A 20,444-nucleotide genomic window follows, 5' to 3' on the forward strand; every position below is an offset into this window, starting at 1 on the left:
GTCCTGCCCTGATGTTGCCTCTCCAAAATACAACACCTCGCACGCAGGATGTTTAGCTTGTGAAACATCAGTACAAAAGACCACTGTTGTTTCAAGTTGTTGCATGGGCATTTTCTTGACTGTTGGGCATTTAACTAACATACTTTAACCCATCAAAACCAGCAACCAAACTAGTTTGCATGCACCAAAATTTCAAATGACCAGCTGAGCTTCACAATTGCTTTGACTCTTTTTTCTATGATGATCAAGCCTGCTTAAGAGGGATGAAGTAATACTCTCTAAATAGGATGGTTGAGTTAAAGTTATTACAGGCATTCTCTGAGGAATATATAAACTAACGTATTAAAAGCCCCAGAAACCTGAACCTTAATGTTATGTTTCACTCTAATCATTCCTTTTGTACCATGCCAAAGAAATTAACATCCAGCAAAGAGCATGAAAAGTTTTCTTCTTAAATCAGCAAAAACCATAGTAGTAGCTGCTTTTAGCTGGACAAAACCTATTTTCAGGAAAATAGATCTCACTGAAGAGTGTAAATCCAAAATGTCGACTTTCCTGCTCTTGTGATGCTGCCCAACCTGCTGTGTTCCTCCAGCTCCACACTGTATTGCCTCTGAGTCCAGCATCTGCAGTTCCTGCTATCTCACTGAAAAATACTACATCCTGGAAACATCATTCAGGCCAAGGTTGCAGTTGTTTAGTTTCTATTGTTCTTTTTCTATCTTCGGCCTCTTTTCACTGTTTCAGAAACGTGCCTCTACATTACCCTCACATGAAGTTGTGGCCAGAAGAGTTAGGAGGATTTTTGAGATTACTTTGCAAGCTGTGGGAGAGTCCAATCTAACCTCGCTACCACCCAATCTATCTTCTAAATGCTAAGCAATTCGCTTTGTGTTGGCTTTGTAAGTCTTATCAGCAAGGACATTTTCGGCACTGATCTACTTAAATGGCAAATCTGGCTGCCTGCTAGTGGTACCTTAAAATAATCCTCACTCTCCAACTACCTAATTTAGTTTATTTTGTTTTTTGGTTCACTTATTAGTTTATCAAGTTCATTGACTTCCACCAAATTTCACTGCCATGGGACATACTGCTCCCGGCTCTGTTCCAAGGCTGTCCTCTTGTCATCATTTCCTTGTGTAATCTAGTCAAGCTACGGTCTCTATTTCCGTTGTTATATCTGTGGGCCTACAACAGTAAGATCTCCCTGTTGTAGTATCTGAATTTTTTTTCCACTATATGGTCATTTTCTGATACAAGAGTCACTTATAGGCCCATGATTAGAAGTAGCACTACCTTTTTTTTCCACTCACCACTACTCCACCCTGTTCCGCCAGTCCATGGACTTCACTTCTCAGACAATATAGAACATAGAACATAGAACATTACAGCACAGTACAGGCCCTTCAGCCCTCAATGTTGTGCCGACCTGTCATACTGGTCTCAAGCCCATCTAACCTACACTATTCCATGTACGTCCATATGCTTGTCCAATGATGACTTAAATGTACCTAAAGTTGGCGAATCTGTGACAAAAGTCTTTTAATTCTAATCCTAACCTATATGAAAGAACTAGGAGTTGAGAATAAAATGATCATACCTGTAATTCAAAACATGGGAATCTATAATCAAATTCTCATTCTCTACAATCACAGCAAAGAGGCATATGCTGGAATCGTCCAAAAGGTAATGGCACAGTGAAGCAGGGCTCCCAATTCCTGCTGAAAGATGAGTTGGATGGGCAATGATTCTGGTTTATCTATACCTCACCAGATTACATAAGAAATTAAGAGTTTGAAATTCAGTGGCCAGATGGAACATAGAATATAGAGCATAGAACAGTATAGCACAGTACAGGCCCTTTGCTCCATGATGTTGTGCTGACCCGTTATCCTATTCTCAGATCAAACTACTCTTCAAAGAACAAAGAAAATTACAGCACAGGAACAAGCCCTTCGGCCCTCCAAGCCTGCGCTGATCAAGGTCCTCTGTCTAACCTGTCATCTATTTTCTAACCGTCTGTGTCCATTTCTTCCCTGCCCATCCATGTACCTGTCCAAAAATATCTTAAATGACGTTAACGTGTCTGCGTCTACCACCTCCGCTGGCACCGCGTTCCAGGCACCCACCACCCTCTGTGTAAAGAACTTTCCACGCGTATCTTCCTTAAGCTTTCCTCCTCTCACTTTGAACTCATGACCCCTAGTAATTGAGTCCCCCACTCTGGGAAAAAGCTTCTTGCTATCCACCCTGTCTATACCCCTCATGATTTTGTACACCTCAATCAGGTCCCCCCTCAATCTCTGTCTTTCTAATGAAAATAATCCTAATCTACTCAACCTCTCTTCATAGCTAGCACCCTCCATACCAGGCAACACCCTGGTGAACCTCCTCTGCACCCTCTCCAAAGCATCCACATCCTTTTGGTACTGTGGCGACCAGAACTATACACAGTACTCCAAATGTGGCCGAACCAAAGTCCTATACAACTGCAACATGACCTGCCAACTCTTGTACTCAATACCCCGTCCAATGAAGGAAAGCATGCCATATGCCTTCTTGACCACCCTATTGACCTGCGTTCTCATTTCAGGGATTCAACCAATATAAAAACTTGCCAGTGTTTCATGTTCTCACTTGTCTTATTTCTCCTATAATTAAACTATATGCCATCTAAATACCCAGTCATGTAGCTGGTCTTTGGATGCAACAGGTCTGTCCCAATGTCATGACCAATTCACATTACCACTATCCAACCCTTGATTTGCTGCATTCTGCTCTTCAGGATCTTCGTTATTGGACACATCAGCACACATGGTACAGGGAGACTCAATTCCTTCGACAAGCTGCTCAGATTCAGAGGTGTAAAACTAAATGAAATTTAACAGTAGGATTGCCATGTTTGATAACTACTGTCTTCATGCCGCTGTCTATTATTTTACCAGAGCTTTTCTATTTGCTATGACACTTCTTCAACACACCAAATGTGTGAATTAAATTCTATCTCAAAATTGTTTGGATTTTCTCTGAGACCTCGAGTCAATTAAATTCTGATTCCTTGCAAGCAAAGTTTCTAATGCGCAGAAAGAAAAACTAACATTAGTATATTCTAGAGCAAAAGGATGATCAGACAGCACCGATGCCAGCTGGAATTTGGCCCTTGGATCAAGTGGTAGAAACCATACCTTCCAACCATATGAAGTGGATTCTTTGCATGAACTACCCGCATGACTATTGGCTTGCAACTTACTTGATCATACAGTATTTGATTGGTCACCAAATAATTCCTACTATAAAGTTCATTGCTAGAAGGACTTTCAGTAGCATTATTTATGACCATATGTTCATATTTTCACATGTCTCTAAACACAGCATGTTATCATGGATTCTCCAGCATCTGCAGTTCCCATTATCATTGGATATTTTCCCTCTGTTTTCAGATAGAAACTTAATTGGTGCCCCAAATTTTGTCCTGGGGGCAATTATCAATTTCCACATGACCTCCTCCCTTACTACATAGAGACTATGTTGACTATATTTAAAGACTAAATTGGTTTGGTGTGTGTATAAATTGTAAAATGGATGTATTTCTATCTTTTGTTGCACACCCTTAGATCCATGGCAACTACCTCATTTAAATCGCATAACAATGAAAGCTTGCAAAGGGAATTGGTTTATTTCTGGATATTTTTCTAAATTACATGCTCCAAGGTGTTATCACACACCTCTGAAGCAGATAGAACTTGAACCTGGGCCTTCTGGCTTATACATTACCGTTATGCCACAAGAGCCTTCTAATTCCAGTCTTTAAATTCCTTAAGCTGCTGTGGTGGGATTTGAACCCACGCCCTCAGGTCTAAGTGGTATTACCACTTCACCACCATCTGTCCCTTGGTTTGTTTTCATGCTTATTTTCCATGGGTTTCATACCACTCATTAATCGTCTCTGTTGGTCACTTCTACTGTTTTTCAACCACACCTGCAAATTTTAAGAGGGATTTTAATCTTTGGCAAGAAGGAAGGAAAATTATGTAACTTTAAGACTCTCTATCACAGCACAGTCAAGCAAATCCTCAACAAACACATTCATCCTTGGACTAAATCCTTTGAGACTAATATAATTTATTCAAATTCATTATCATCACGAGCCTCTTGCTCAGGATTTATTGTGAAATTTTGCATGACTATGTCTTTCCAGATTGTCGTGTAATGAAGCATCTGTGAACTGTTCCTGGGGTATCCCAAGCATTCTTGAGCTTTATTGCTGCTGTTCCATTTCTGTCCTCTGCTGTAAAAACCAAATCTGTTAAAAGTGCTTTCATCTCAATTCCGCTTGCCTGCAATTTCTCTGTTGTTCTGTAATTTATGTATAATTTCTGAACCATTTGAAAATCCTGTGGTCATTGAGTATTCCTTGCGTTACAGTGGAACGTGACACTTTTTCCATCAAAACTGCAGGAAATGACTGGTTCTCTTGGGATGTTTTCAAGCCGGCACACATATGATCCAACTAAGTGTCTCTCTCTCTCTCTCAGGAATAAACCCTAGTTATAACCATATGCAATGCCTTATCACAACCCAGTAATGTAAATGCTAGCAATAAACAAGGGATCTCTAAATTGAGTTTCTTTATACCTAACAGACATTAAAGATGATGATCTTCTACTTAATAATTATGTGACTTCTCACCTCTATCAAAGTGTGACCATGCCTAATGGTTCCTTAATAAGTCATCTTATTTGTAAATTTCATTCATGAACTCAGATAGAAAATCCAAATTTTTATCACAATCCAACTTTCCTTTATTAACTCATGGGAATTTGGGCATCTCTGGCTAAGTCAAAATTTATTGCCAATCCCTAATTGTTAAGAGTCAACCACTTTACTGTCAGGAGTCACCTGTAGGCCAGACCACGTAAGGATAATAGATTCCCATCCCTGAAGGATATTAGTTAACCAGATGTCTTTTTGTCCCACAACAACTGAAAATGGTTTCATTTAATTCCAGATTATTTTTATTGACTTCAAAATCCACCACTTACCATGGCAAGATTTGAACCCCAGAGCATCAGCCGAGTTTCTGGTCTAGTAATAATATCAATAGTCCTTTGCCTCCTTACCTGATGGGCATCCAGCTCATAAAGCAGTTTATATCTTAATTTATTGATGGTGGTAATTGACAACACCAAGGCCATATCTCATTTCTTCTTTGGTAAATGCCACTATATCCAAAAATCCTTTTCATTCTTCCCACTGTTCATATGGTTCACATGCAAAGAACTTCAGAAGCTTATCATAACCCAACAATTTGCACTTGTTTTTTGTCATTTCCTACAGTAGCTACAAGGATGAAAGTTGCTTGTTTGAAATTTCCTTTTAGTTTCCAACCTGCGACTTTCAGCACCCATATTCTGCTACCATGTTATATTTCATGTTTGTGTTTACTTAGAATGAAATTACAAGCATATACCTCTGAATTCAACCCTAAAAAGAGTTTCTTCATACGTCTTCAAGGAAAACCACAACATCTGCCATCCACCTGCATATATTTAAACAGAATTAACATACATCGCTCTACATCGGAGTACCACGTAGCTCAGTAGAAGTGTTTCGGCATCTGGGCCAGAAGGTTCAAACTTCATCTGCCCCCAGGAGATGTGTCACACATCCAAACAGATTTATTTTAAAACAATAAAATAAATTGCTATTTCTGTATATTTGAATACTTGGCTTTCGCATGAAAATTCTGAGAATTGAAATACTTCAAATGAAATGAAACAAAACAGCGAACGAAAAAACCCATCCAACACCAATAAAGATAAACAGGTTTCTAAACAACACAGTGTTGTTGACTATTATTACCCAATCGATACAGACTGCAACACTCAGTGACTCAGCACTGTTCACCTGCAGGTATGTAAGTAGACAGGGAAGAAAGTCAACCACAATACAATTAGTGGTTTCCATCACAAAAATAGGAACCCATGTGAAGTTATTGAGAAAGAATAATGTCATTTGTGACGGGAATCTGAGCTAATAAACTGGACTAGATATTATGCATTGATTACTGTACAGGGAATTAAAGAGGGACTAGGAATTAACACTGGGAAGACTGAAAAGGGGACTGTAACCCAGCAAAAGGAGACTAAGGAAGATTTTGGGTATTAGCATAGCTAGACTGGAAAGGGGATTGAGAACGTGCACCTGAAAATTAAGAAAGGGATTGGCAATTAGTACAGAGAAACTGAAAAAAAGGATTAGCAATTTCAAACACATGATTAACAACATAATCAAAACACCCTCTAGTTATCCAGCAGGTCACACATATTGCGATGCCTTGTGTGTCATTATTGTATTTATTTGTCATCAGGCTAGTCTGAAAAATAGCATTAAGACGAACACCAGGAACCCTTCGTTACAGTCATTGAAGTAACCAAAGGATTTGACAGTAAATTGTGAGGCTCCATGGATTATATACCTTGACTGTGAGATCTGAAACTAGATACTAAAAAAGCTAGATCAGGGTCAAGTTGTAATATCCCCCACACTACTTACAATTGGCATACCTGACAGTGGCTAGTCACCATGTCGGAGATCAACTGCCCTCTAGTGTTAGAACTGAACAGGTTGCCAAGGAAACTTAACTAAACTGTCAGCCACAAATATGTATGATCTACAGTTTGAGGATGACAGAGTACTGTTTCAATAGATTTGCAAACTCCTTCAATCACTTCAATTATACATTATGAGAAACTTGGTCTGTCCTTGAATGCTTCCAAAATAAAATTAATATATCAAACCACACAGGTCAGCTAAATATTCCATTTCCGATATACTGTATGTCAAATGAAGGGCTCCAAAATATGTTGAACGCTACACATACATTGGTAAGCCCCCTCTCTCAAAATGCTACATCAGCTAAAAGATCTAAAACCAGATCAGCTGTGCTCACATAATCTTTGACAAACTGTTGTAACAAGCATTTGGAAATAAAGATCTCTCCAAGTCAACAGTGTAAGAGCAGTGAGATAACAAGGTGTACAGCTGGATGAACACAGTAGGCCAAGCAGCATCAGAGGAGCAGGATGGCTGACGTTTTGGGCCTAGACCCTTCCCAGAGATAGTAGGAACTGCAGATGCTGGAGAATCTGAGATAACAAGGTTTAGAGCTGGATGAACACAGTAGGCCAAGCAGCATCAGAGGAGCAGGAAGGCTGATGTTTTGGGCCTAGACCCTTTGCAGGTCTAACTATCAGTGTAAGAGCAGTGTTGTCACTACAATCCAGTACTGCAGTGAGACCTGAATAGGGTACCAGTTAGACATAAAATACTGGAAGAATTCCATTAGCAATGGCTTCACCGCAAACTCTGTTTTCAACTTGACTTTCATCAAATGAACACCAGTGAACCTCTTGAAGCTAGCTTCACAAACATTCTATTTTGCTGCGCTGAACAATATGTCTGGATGGTCAAGCACCATCTTGCCTGTCAAGCTTGTTTCCTCAACTCTCAAATGATCAATGTTCCAGGGAACAGCAATAAAAACATTTCAAAGATACTCCTAAAATTCTTCTTAAAAACAACAGCATTCTCATAAATAACTGGGTGGTGCCTTCTATTAGACCTCAGAATAGTGAAAACAAGTCCATTAAGCTGCATGGTGATTTGAATCTCAACTTGTCGCTGGTGAGTCAGAGCAGCAGCAAGTAAAGGAAGCAAATCTTACAGGGGCTCGATGTTTAGCCCTGCTGCCTCACAGCACCAGGGACTCAGGATTGATTCCACCCTTGGGCAACAGTCTGTCTGGAGTTTATTGAATCTAAATTCTCCCCATGTTTGTGTTGGTTTTCTCCAGGTGCTTTGATTTCCTCCCACAGTGCCAAGATGTTCAGGTTAGGTGGATTGGCCATGAGAAAGGTGGGTTTGGATGGGCTGCTCTTTGGCGAGTCAGTGCAGACTGGATGTGCTGAATGGCCTGCTTCTACACTGTACGGATTCTATGATTCTACACCCTGGATCCCACACGTTGTAAAATGTTCCACCCCAAATTCCAAAGAATTTGCCCATTCAGTCTTATAAGAACCCACGGTAGAGACTTATGAGCATGTGTACACATCATGGTTGAATTGAGGGATGGCTGCTGGCATCAACGTAACATTATATATACATTTTATGGCCCACCCAAAGGAGGGTGATCTCCTGAGAGAGGTGAAAAAACAGAAATAAAAACAGGTAAAATTGAGGATAAACAACTATACGGCAAGAAAGCAGGTGAGTCACGGGAAGCACAAAAGCCTGCAAAGGCCAGTGGGATAGAACAGCCCATTTCTATGCTGTAGACTCAATGTTATGTAATAACTAATAAATGTATACAAACAAGCTTTCTTTCTTCTAGACACCACTGTTGACCTGAGAAGAATAACTGTGAAGCGATGAGTCAACATCACATGTTGCAATACAGATTTGCAGTTATTTCATTCATAAGGCATCTGGTTTTACCTTTGACATATGCATGAATGACTTGATGTAATACTTTCTAATTGCTGAGATGCGCTGAAATTGAAAAGTGTCAAACAGTGTGACACCATGCTAGACCATCCATTCCCCCGTCTGTGCATTTGCTTCCATCAACATTCATGTACCAGCGTTACAGTTTCCACAGGATATATCAACTCACCAAAGCTTTGTCAACAGCAATCTCTAAACCCACATCACCTAACATCTTGTTATTGGAGACTACCAAATCTCATTGGCCCACAGAATCTTTAGGTGCATGCTACAGTCAAGAAGCAGGTGTGTACAATGTAACTCGTTAAAGTGATCTTGCAGAGAAAAAAATTCCCAAATTACTTTGCTCCACCATAGTATCCAGCATCTATTAACAAATTCTGAGTGAAGGAACTGAGAAGTCGTGTTGACGTTGCACAGAACAATGGTAGGGCCTCTTCTAGAAAATTGAGTCCAGTTCTGATTGCCCAGTTATAGGAAGAATATTATTAAGCTGGAGAGGGTTCAGAAGAGATATACCAGGACGATCCCAGGTATGGAAGGTTTGAGTTATAAAGTAAGGCTGGATAGGTTGGCACTGTTTTCAATGAAGCATTGGAGGTTGACAGGCAACCTGATAGAAGTTTATAAAATAATGAGAGGTACAGACATGAATCATCAAATTTTCCTGCTCCTCTGATGCTGCTTGGCCTGCTGTGTTCATCCAGCTTCACGCCGTGTTATCTCAGATTCTCCAGCATCGGCAGTTCCTACTATCTCTAGAGTTAATGGAAGTTGTCTTTTCCGGGGGTGGGGGAGATTTCAAGACAAGGGGGCATATTTTTAAGGAGAGAGGAAGGAAATCTAATGAGACAATTTTTGACACAAAGGGTGGTTTGTGTCTGGACTGAACTTCCTGAAGAAGTGGTGTATGTGGGTACAATTACAATGTTTAAAAGACATTTGGATAGATACATGAATAGGGAAGGTTTGAAGGGACACGAGCCAGGAGCAGGCAGGCAGAACTAGTTTAGTTTGGGATAATGTTCAGCATGGACTGGTTGGACTGAAGGGTCTGTTTCCGTGCTGTATGTCTCTAGACTCTGTGGAAAAGGAGGTTTGGCAAATAACCAAGCACAAATTATCAATATTCCTTTTTTCTGTATCCGCCATATTACCACTGCATCCAAGACGGCCCAGCAGTAATGTTTGTACTTTTTTCCCCAAACGACCCATGGCTGTGTATAATTTTCTTTTACAGTGACACTCAAAAAGACACCATTGTGTATATACTTAATTATTCATTTTCTTCCACCACCAGGAAAACACCCAGGTGGCCAAATGAATATTAACAAGCAAAGCCTGTTAAGGGCAATGTTGTCATTAAAATGTGACAGTTGGGGGTGGGGTGTGGTTAGGGAGAGAAGGAGGGGACTAAATTAAGATGGAGATGGAGGGAGAAATAAAGCACCCCATTCTCCGCGGTGCCCACCTCTCCCTAAAGGCATTGGTGGACACCATGTGCTCATCTCCACGCACACCCGAGCTGGAATGTAACTGTGGAAGAGGAGCAGGCAGTTGGCAAAGATGATCCCCTCCACAGCCCACTACCTGGACATTTTTTTTTGCCAGCCTGGCCAGGCCCAGGAGGAAATCCTCCGATCTGCCCGCTCCCCTCTGCACGGGCTGCCCAAAGATCAGGAGCGTGGAACTGATGTGCAACCAAATAATAGAAAACGGGAGTGCAAAATGCCCACAACTAATATTACTTGGTCCACACACTCCGCAGTTCCACAAAATAAACATCTGGGCTGGGAGTCCATGAACCGCCACAACCCGTGATTATAAGGAACTGGGGCGTGCAATACCCTCCACCCCAGGTCCTTGATGGAAAAAGGGAAGATTCCTGTGTAGAGTGCCTTCCACTGAGAATCCCTGATGCCTGGCAGCAAATAAGGTTACCAAGGCACGTCCAAACGATGGGCACACCAGCCTTTACACAAATTGTTGTGATGGCTCCCTAAACAACATAATATATACTAAGGAGACGGCTCAGATTGTGAGGCGCAGTTTCTGGAGGGAGGTTCAGGACCTTGAGGCCAATGTGAAATTCCGTCTGACCAGGGGTACCTGTGGACGGGATTCCACCACACACACCTGACCACCCTCCAATTGTGACATGACATTGGGTCCAAGTCAGGCATCGGGTGACATTGCCCATGAGCTGGACATCGACTGCTGCCCCGCCGCCACGTGCTGCAGCAACCCAGCCTCTGCCACCCAGCATGTGCCTGTCTCTGGTCATACCTGCGGCCAAGGCAATCCCCTCTTGAACCCGCGCTGGCGGCGGCGCAGATTCCTGAGCAATGGCTCTCTGACAGCAGGGAGGCTCGTGTAAGTTCACCATGTTCTGGGTGTTGCAAAAGACAGACAGTGTCCTAAGGGTGGTCACAAGTGAATAAAGAGGGGCTGCACCTCGCCATTGAACTCATGCACCCTGGTGGAAAAAAGTACACCGCCAGGGTGCACCATTCAGGCAGGAGGCTCGACACAAAGGTTTCGCTGCAGTGTCTTTACGTGGAAAGTTAGCGAGTTTTGATAAGATTTGCAGCTCAGGTTGAGGTTCTGGATGTGAGTTTGCTTGCAGAGCTGGAAGGTTAGTTTTCAGATGTTTCGTCACCATTCTAGGTAACATCATCAGTGAGCCTCTGGTGAAGCGCTGGTGTTATGTCCGGCTTTCTATTTATCTATTTAGGTTTCCTTGGGTTGGTGATGTCATTTCCTGTGTCATTTCATTACAGGAAAACAACACATACAGACCAAATACTGAACTACAGGAGGAACCATCCCAACATCCACAAACGGAGCTGCATTAGAACATTATTCCAACGAGCCACCACACGCTGCAGCACAAAGGAACTACGCAGAGCAGAGGAAAATCACCCATACAGCGTATTCAAAAAGAATGGGTACCCAATGAACACAGTCTGCCGATTTCTCAGCTAAAAAACCAAAACAAACAGACAAAACGGGCCCAGAAACCATAACCACTCTCCCCTACATCAAAGACATTTCCGAAATGACTGCCAGACTACTCGGACCTCTTGGCATCAGGGTAGCCCACAAACCCACCAACACATTAAAACAGCAGCTAATGAACTTAAAAGACCCTATACAGACAACAAGCAAAACGAATGTCATTTATAAAATACCTTGCAAGAACTGTGACAAACACTACATTGGGCAAACAGGCAGAAAGCTAGCCACCAGGATACATGAACATCAACTAGCCACAAAAAGACAAGATCCACTATCACTAGCATCCTTACATACAGATGAGGAAGGACACCACTTTGATTGGGACAACATATCCATCCTAGGACAAGCCAAACAGAGACATGCACGAGAATTCCTAGAAGCATGGCATTCCAACCGGAATTCCATCAACAAACACATTGATTTAGAGCCATTTTACCATCCTCTGAGAAAAAGAACAGGAAATGACATCACCAACCCAAGGAAACCTAAACACATAAATAGAAAGCGGGACATAACACCAGCGCTTCACTGGAGGCTCACTGATGATGTTACCTAGAATGGTGACGAAACGTCTGAAAATGAAACTTCCAGTTCAGCGAGCAAACTTAGGTGGAAAGTCACCAGCTGGGTCTGGAGACACACCAGTGACTGACTGCCCTCCTCCGAAACGACCCAGTGCATCTCTCTATCCCAGAAAGGATGAACCAACATTCATTGGATTTTTGTGACAAAACACTCTGGAACGGCAGTGTCACCAGCACCTGCTGGTGTCCTTCGAGGCATGGCAACTCCTTCATACGTGCCCCACTTTTCAGCAGAGGTGACAGCGCATGTTGTCCGCAGTACAGGAGATGACGTAGATCATCCCCTTGTGAAGCACAGTAAAAGTCTCTTCAGTCACCCCTCCCAGGCCAAGCTAACGCCGAAAGGCTTAGGTGTGTTTTAGGCTCGGATCCTTCAATCCGAGAAGGATGGGTGCAATCGCTGACTGAACCACTCCCAGCAGCTGGAAATAGGGGAGGAGAAGCTTACTGGCAATAATGGGGGAGACGATGACCTAGTGGTATTATCACTGGAACTATTAATCCAGAGACCCAGATACTGTTCTGGAGACCTGGGTTCGAATCCTGCCATGGCAGATGGTAGAATTTGAATTCAATAAAATATCTGGAAGTAACAATCTAATGATGACCCTGAATCCATTTGTGACAGTCAGAAAAACCCATGTGGCTCACCAATGTCCTTTAGGGATGGAAACTGCCATCCTTACCTCGTCTGGCCGACATGTGACTTCAGAGCCACAGCAGTGTAGTTGACTCTTAAAGGTCGTCGGTGGGGGGGGGTGGCACAATTAGGGATGGGCAATAATGCTGCCTGGCCAGCGACACCCTCATTCCATGAATGAATAAAAAAGTAAATGAAGGGCAGGGCGCTGGAGGTCACGACCTTTTGTCCCATGAGCTCCAGAGGGTCAACTGGTAAATTGGTCCTGCCCCCAGTGAGCCCGTTCTCCAAGGCCATTTGGACTGAAGGACAAACACAGCCTTCCCGTACGTATTGGAAGCTGCAACAATGGTTAGCAGGCCGACGGCCCTGGAGATTGCCTTTGAGCAGGCTTCCATTGTCATGTCCGGGTGAGGATAAATTTTAACTCCCAGGGCCTTGGTCACGTGTTTTAATGGCGACAGGCCTTAGTCGGAGCCAAACCAGCAGGAGCAGCACAGGAATGACTTTGCCCAGCGACAGATAACTGTGTGGTGTCAGGGCCGCCATTTGAACAGCTGCTGTGCCCTCTTAACCAAGAAAACAAAGCAAGGCAGCAGGACCCAGACAACACCCCCACCGCATCTCCTCCATTTCCCGCACTTTTTCCCTCAAATGCCCTCCCTTCGACAGCAACCTCTGGATCCAACGCATCGTCCTCCAGCTTTTTCGCCTATCAGAACACGCCTCCCCCAACAAAAAAAAACATTTCCCTCCCCATCTGCTTTCTGCAGGGACCACTCGTTGCGTGACTCCCTCGACAGCTCTACACTCCCTGCCATTTCTTCCACACTGTTCCTTTCCCTGCGGCCGCAAGAGATGCACCACCTGCCCCCACACCTCCCCTCTCACCTCTGTCCAAGGCCTAAAACAATCCTTCCAGATCCGGCAGAGACATCTACCTGCACTCCATCCAACCTTATCCATTGCATCCATGATGCCCTCTATATCGGGAAGACCAAACGCAGATTCAGGGGCCGGTTCACAGAGCATCTGCTCACAACAACCACCCTGACCTTTGGTTGCCATCCACTTTAATTTCCCCCTCCCACTCCCCTGGCGATATGTCCATCCTGGCCTTCTCCAATGTCAGAGTGAGGCCAAACGTAAACTGGAGGAACAACACCTGATATTTCACCTTGGGAGCTTACAGCCCAAAGGTCTTAACATTGACTTCATCTGCTTCAAAATCCCTCCACTTCCTGCCTTATCCCATGGTCCAGCCCTACCCAGCCTGACCCAACCTAACCTGTCCATCGTCCTACTCATTTTATTAGCTCCACCTTTCCCACAAGCCAATCACAATGACCCGCTATTTGCATCCACCTACCACCAGCTCTCTTACCCTTCTCCTAGCCCCATACCTTCCATCTATTTATTTCTGGGGTCCCCTCACCTCCCCAGTCCTGATGAAGGGTTTCAGGCCGTAACGTTGACTTACCTGCTCCTCTGATGCCGTCTGACATGTCGTGCTTTTCTAGCCTCACACTTAAAAGTCGTTACAGTGCCTGACAGGGGCTCCAGCGTATTTAGACAGGCTGAATGAGTAGACAATGGCAGAAGGAACACCACACATAAGTGTAAGAATAAACATTTTGGAAAGAGAAATGAAGGCGTAGGGTATTTTCTGAAAGGTGAGTGATTGGGTGATGTTGATGTTGAAAGGGATCTGGGTATCCTCGCCCACAAGACACCGAAAGTTGGCAAACAGGTGCAGCAAGCAACTCGAAAGGTAAACAGTAATCTTTATCATAAGATGTTTTGAGTACAGAGGCAGAGAGGTTTTGCTGCAATTGTATAAAACACTAGAGGGTGGGACTGCATTGGGAATATTGTGCACAGTTCTGGTCCCCTTGATTGAGGAAGGAGATACTTGCTATAGAGGGTTGTTGCAAAGGCTCACAGATTGTCCCCAGGGTGTTGGGATTGCCTTCTGATGTGAGACTGAGTAGACTGACCCTATGTTTTCTATAGTTTAAAATAATGAGACATGATCTCTGCAAAACTCATATAATTCTTAAAGAGATAGGCTACTTGTTGACGTTGAACTGTTGGGTCTAGAGCCAGGGATCTCAATCTTAACTATGACCCAGAAAGTTGTAGAACTTCATTCATTGAGTGTAATCAGGAAAAAGGTCAATTAGTTTTTGAGTGTTAAAGAGATCAATGGAAAATGGGGAAACGGTAGAAAAGTGGCATTGGGCAGAAAATTGGCCATGATCTAATTTAATGGCAGAACAGGTTTAAGGAGCTGAATGGCCTAACCCGGCTCCTATTTCCTAGCTTTCTAGTGCTATTGGCAAAAAGTTAGAAGTTCGTAAGAAACTCCAAAAGAACCTCCTCCCTAGAGACTTCAACAGCATTTGAAGATGGAGAATGCACGCTAAGGAACTTCCAATATAAAATCAGACTTTATCTCCCCTCGATGTGATATAGCAGTACAACTGTCCATTCAGTAGGAAGGGAACATGATAAAAGTCAACTCTCAAGAAGGCTTTTGCAAACGTATTCATTCTGAAAAATAATGCAGCCTCTTCTCATATTGTGACCAAACTCTCTATTGTGTAGTTTTAAAACCCTTCAGCCCCTCCTACTCCAGCTCTCTTTTAAGAAATCTATTTTGAGTGAGTTTTGAATGAAATGAGGAGAAAGTTCGTAAAATAAAATACCAGGACATGTCAACTGTAGCTGGTCATTGTAGAGTTGGCATTCCTTGTCTTGGTGCGATACCAGGGGTTTTTGTATCACAGTTTGAACAGTTATGAAATTGCGTATTTGTTCAATGTTAAACAGAATTTCTTCCTGTTGGTGCACAATTTCACATTTCTTGCATGTGTGATGATGAAGGTGCAGGGAGGAGGAGTTTAGGAGACAACATTTCATTGTGCAGCAACATAAATACAAGAACGGTGGTGTACAACTAAGGAAGCACAGGAAATAGGATGGTGTTTACTGACCTTGTGCTGATGCTATACAGTGCAGGCTGTTATAACATTTTGTTGGACAACTGAAGTGTTTCAATCTTATTGTCATATTGTGTCATTCAGCACCCTGTGGTGTAAAGAATGTTTACAAACAGTCTTGCAACATGTGCTCTGCCTCGTGATCAGGTCTTTGAGTCCTAATCTCAATGATTCTGTCATATACAGAGACAAAGAAGATGGAGAATTAAAATCCAAGGCTGTTCTCTTACAATTTCCAGTTCCTGACTACAGTAAAGAACGGAGGTGTATCATGCACCCTCTGATTCACAGCTAAGAACGGTGTATTTCATGAGAGCCTACTTAATCTTCAGATGAAAACAACAGATGGCTGCAAACAGCATGGTCTCACCCTTTTTTAAAAACATAATTTACTAGCTATGGGGAGCATGGTGAATACTCTCTGATCTGGGGGCTTCACCCTTTGTACTACAGACAGTGCAGTACTTGGGAATCATGGCCCTCACTCTCCACCTGAAGAATAGTCTTGTACCTGGACGGTAAATGGCCCTCACCCTTTGACCTGGGCACAATGCAATAACTGGGGAATATGGCCAATAATCACTGGTTCTCTCTTTCTCTCTAATCACACACAATCACAGTACCATATTCATCACCTTCTGGCTCTTTGCCAATCCACCTGCCTTCTGTATCCAACTTTCCCCAGTGCTTCTCTTTAATGTCTGTGTCTACACATAGAACATAGAAAAGTACAGCACAGCACAGGCCCTTCGGCCCACGATGTTGTGCCGTGGAATAATGCTAATCCAAAAATAAAATAACCTAATCTACATTCCCCTCAATTCACTGCTGTCCATGTGCACGTCCAGCAGTCGCTTAAATGTCACTAATGACTCCGCTTCCACGACTACCACTGGCAAACTATTCCATGCGCTCACAACTCTCTGGGTGAAGAACCTCCCTCTGACGTCTCCTCTATACCTTCCTCCCAACACCTTAAAACTATGACCCCTCATGGCAGTCAATCCTGCCCTGTTCAATCATTCTCTAATTCTAACCCTTGCTACCTCAAGTGTTACTTCTCTTGTCTGTCTTCCTTCACAATATCCTGCTATATCTCACACTAACTCTTAGCTAAATGTATCCCCCTATCCTGGTCATTCTACCTTCCATTTATTTTTCTTGATCGATCTATATTTTCCCCTACCTCTATCAACCTCTCCATATCCCTTTCTCAAGAACTGCTCTATTTTTTTCTGCCCCTTCTAACCAACATCCTTGTTGCAATTTTTTTGTATCTTGGGACCATCTTTATCCCTCTCTGACCACCACCTTAATCCTTCTTTCATTATCCCTGTCTCTCCAACACTTCAGTTGCTGACTCTCTTGTCACCTCTTTCTCATCCTCTGTCCCTTTGGTCCTATTCTCTCACTTTCTTCCTCACTCATTCCCTCTGTATTTCTTTCCTTCCTGGTCTCTCTCTTCATTTCCCTCTCAATCTCTCCATTTATCATTCTCATACTTTTTGATTTATTTCTCATTTTCTTCGTCTCTTTCATTCCCTGTGTGTTTCTTTTCTCCCCACGCTCTCTATTCCTTTCCCACTCTATCATTCTCAAATTTTCCATTGACTTCTCTCTTTTTCTGTTCATTCCTTGGCCTAATTCTGTTATTTTCTCTCACGATCTTTCTGTTCTAGTTTCTCTTCATTTATTTATTTCAGTCCTATTCCTTCCTCACTCACTCTCAGTCCTCCACCACCCCCATTCCCATCCCTTTCTCTCTCTCTCTCTCACACACACTCCCCCTCTCTCTCTCACACACCCCTCCCTCTCTCTCTCTTTCTGTCTCACACACACGCACTCCCTCCCTCTCTCACACACACACACACTCCCTCCCCCTCTCTCTCTCACACACATTCCCTCCCTCCCTCTCTCACACACACACTCCCTCTCTCACACACACACACACACACACACACTCCCTCTCTCAAAGACACAAAAACCCTCCCTCTCTCTCTCACACACACACACTCCCTCTCTCTCTCTCACAAACCCACACACACTCCCTCTATCTCTCTCACACACACACTCCCTCCCTCTCACACACACACTCCCTCTCTCTCACACATACACACTCCCTCCCTCCCTCTCACACACACTCCCTCCCTCCATCTCACACACACTCCCTCCCTCCCTCTCACACATACTCCCTCCCTCCCTCTCACACACACTCCCTCCCTCCCTCCCTCTCACACACACTCCCTCCCTCCCTCTCACACACACTCCCTCCCTCCATCTCACACACACAAACTCCCTCTCTCTCTCTCACAAACCCACACACACTCCCTTTATCTCTCTCACACACACACACTCCCTCCCTCTCTCTCACACACACACTCCCTCTCCCTCACACATACACACTCCCTCCCTCCCTCCCTCACACACAATCCCTCTCTCTCTCACACACACACACTCCCTCCCTCCATCTCACACACACTCCCTCCCTCCCTCTCACACATACTCCCTCCCTCCCTCTCATACACACACACTCCGTCCCTCTCTCAAACACACACTCCCTCTCTCACACACACACTCCCTCCCTCCCTCTCACACACACTGCCTCCCTCCCTCCCACTCACACACACTCCCCCTTTCTCTCTCACACACACACTCCTGCTCTCTCTCTCATACACAAACACTCCCCCTCTCTCACTCACGCACACACAGCCCCTCTCTCTCTCACACACACACTCCCTCCATCCCTCTCACACACTCCCTCTCTCACACACACACACCCTCCCGCTCTCTCTCTCACACACACCCTCCCTCTCTCTCTCTCACACACACCCTCCCTCTCTCTCTCTCACACACACACCCTCCCTCTCTCTCTCTCACACACATACATCCTCCCTCTCTCTCTCACACACAAACACATCCTCCCTCTCTCTCTCACACACACACAAACCCTCCCTCTCCCTCTCACACACACACAAACCCTCTCTCTCTCTCTCACACACATCCTCCCTCTCTCTCACACACACACACACACACACCCTCCCTCTCTCTCTCACACACACACCCTCCCTCCCTCTCTCTCCCACACACACCCTCCCTCCCTCTCTCTCTCCCACACACTACCCCCCTCCCTCCCTCTCACACACACACTCCCCCCCTCCCTCCCTCTCACACACACACTCCCCCTCTCTCTCTCACACACGCACTCTCTCTCTCACACACACACACACACTCCCTCTCAGACACACTCCCTCCCTCCCTCTCACACACACTCTCTCCCTCTCTCTCTCACACACACACACTCCCTCTCTCTCTCACACACACACCCTCCCTCTCTCTCTCTCTCTCACACACACACCCTCCGTCTCTCACACACACACACATCCTCCCTCTCTCTCTCACACACCCTCCCTCCCTCTCTCTCACACACACACTCCCCGTCTCTCTCTCACACACACACTCCCCCTCTCTCTCTCACACACGCACTCTCTCTCTCTCACACACACACACACTCCCTCCCTCCCTCTCAGACACACTCCCTCCCTCCCTCTCACACACACTCCCTCCCTCTCTCTCTCTCACACACACACCCTCCCTCTCTCTCACACACACACCCTCCCTCTCTCTCTCACACACACACATCCTCCCTCTCTCTCACACACACACCCTCCCTCTCTCTCTCTCACACACATAAACCCTCTCTCTCTCACACAGACACAAACCCTCTCTCTCTCACACACACACACCCTCCCGCTCTCTCTCACACACACACACCCTCCCTCTCTCTCACACACACGCACACACCCTCCTTGTCTCTCCCCCACACACACACACACACTCCCTCTCTCTCTCACACACATAAACAGCCTCCCTCTCTCTCTCACACACACACACTCCCTCCCTCTCTCTCTCTCACACACACACACTCCCTCCCTCTCTCTCTCTCACACACACACACCCTCCCTCTCTCTCACACACACGCACACACCCTCCTTGTCTCTCTCCCACACACACACACTCCCTCTCTCTCTCTCACACACACACACGCCCTCTCTCTCTCACACACACACTCCCTCCCTCTCTCTCTCTCACACACACACCCTCCCTCTCTCTCACACACACACACCCTTCCTCTCTCTCTCACACACACACATCCTCCCGCTCTCTCTCACACACACACACCCTCCCTCTCTCTCACACACACGCACACACCCTCCTTGTCTCTCCCCCACACACACACACACACTCCCTCTCTCTCTCACACACATAAACAGCCTCCCTCTCTCTCTCACACACACACACTCCCTCCCTCTCTCTCTCTCACACACACACACTCCCTCCCTCTCTCTCTCTCACACACACACACCCTCCCTCTCTCTCACACACACGCACACACCCTCCTTGTCTCTCTCCCACACACACACACTCCCTCTCTCTCTCTCACACACACACACGCCCTCTCTCTCTCACACACACACTCCCTCCCTCTCTCTCTCTCACACACACACCCTCCCTCTCTCTCACACACACACACCCTTCCTCTCTCTCTCACACACACACATCCTCCCTCTCTCTCTCACACACATACCCTCCCTCTCTCACAAACACACAAACCCTCTCTCTCTCACACACACACACCCTCCCGCTCTCTCTCACACACACACACCCTCCCTCTCTCTCACACACACGCACACA

The sequence above is a fragment of the Stegostoma tigrinum genome, chromosome 14 (assembly GCF_030684315.1).
Source record: "Stegostoma tigrinum isolate sSteTig4 chromosome 14, sSteTig4.hap1, whole genome shotgun sequence".
NCBI lineage: Eukaryota > Metazoa > Chordata > Chondrichthyes > Orectolobiformes > Stegostomatidae > Stegostoma > Stegostoma tigrinum.